Here is a 924-nt window from a genome sequence, read left to right on the forward strand (position 1 = left end):
TATTATATATATATATATATATATATATATAATATAGATGATTGTAGTGTTTCTTTAGGAATTTTAATGGAGGTGTAGGTTCGATTCTCATAAACATTCCTATGTGTTAATTACCTTCGTATATGTTTGCTGTTTGCATTTTCCGAGTGTAATACAAAAAGATTAGCAATGATATTCGAATTAAAATAACATAGTTTACCGAATGAAGTAACTAATATTAATTTATTATATCTGTGTATTAGATTACACTCAGTAAACTTTGTTTATTCGACCGGTATTTAAATATATTTTTACTTAAGTCAAATCAGCCGAAAACAATAACTAAAAATAGAAAAACAAAACAAGAAATTCAATGCAATATCGGGGTATCGCATTGTCGTGTAAACTATTATAATGTATGGGAGGATTGTTGATCTAGACAACATAGTACCGAACGGGGGGAGGGACGTTGTGTCACTATATTATTACAATAGCTACAACAGAATAAGCTACAACAGGGGGTGTAATCAGTATCATGTAACAGCAATATAACCGCAGTAGTCAGTGAACATCATGTCATAGAAAGAGCATGGTAGCAGAAAGAGAGCAACATTTTTAATAAAACTTTATGTACTATTCCTAATCAGCAGCTCTCCCATGTGGTCTAGTGGTTAGGATTCCTGGCTTTCACCCAGGCGGCCCGGGTTCGATTCCCGGCATGGGAACGCTTATTTTTTTATTATTTTTTTTTTTTTTACTTAGCCTAAGGTAGTATATTAAAGTTTCTAAGTTTAGATTTAATTTCACCCATTTCCTATATAGTTGTTATATTCGCTTCCGTTCTTGGGAATCGGGTGGTCGCATGATAATCTAACTTCCCAACCACGTGGTTCTGGTTTCAGTCCCACTGCGTGGCACCTTGTGCACATATGTCTTCCACTATAG

General features: G+C 34.2%; 1 non-coding gene across 1 annotated transcript; it reads left to right on the forward strand.

Moving 5' to 3' along the window:
* Positions 1-632: 632 nt before the first annotated feature.
* Positions 633-704, forward strand: Trnae-uuc (transfer RNA glutamic acid (anticodon UUC)). The gene has a single exon. It is a non-coding gene; the product is annotated as a tRNA-Glu (tRNA).
* Positions 705-924: the final 220 nt, after the last annotated feature.

This window comes from Octopus bimaculoides, chromosome 10 (assembly GCF_001194135.2).
Source record: "Octopus bimaculoides isolate UCB-OBI-ISO-001 chromosome 10, ASM119413v2, whole genome shotgun sequence".
NCBI lineage: Eukaryota > Metazoa > Mollusca > Cephalopoda > Octopoda > Octopodidae > Octopus > Octopus bimaculoides.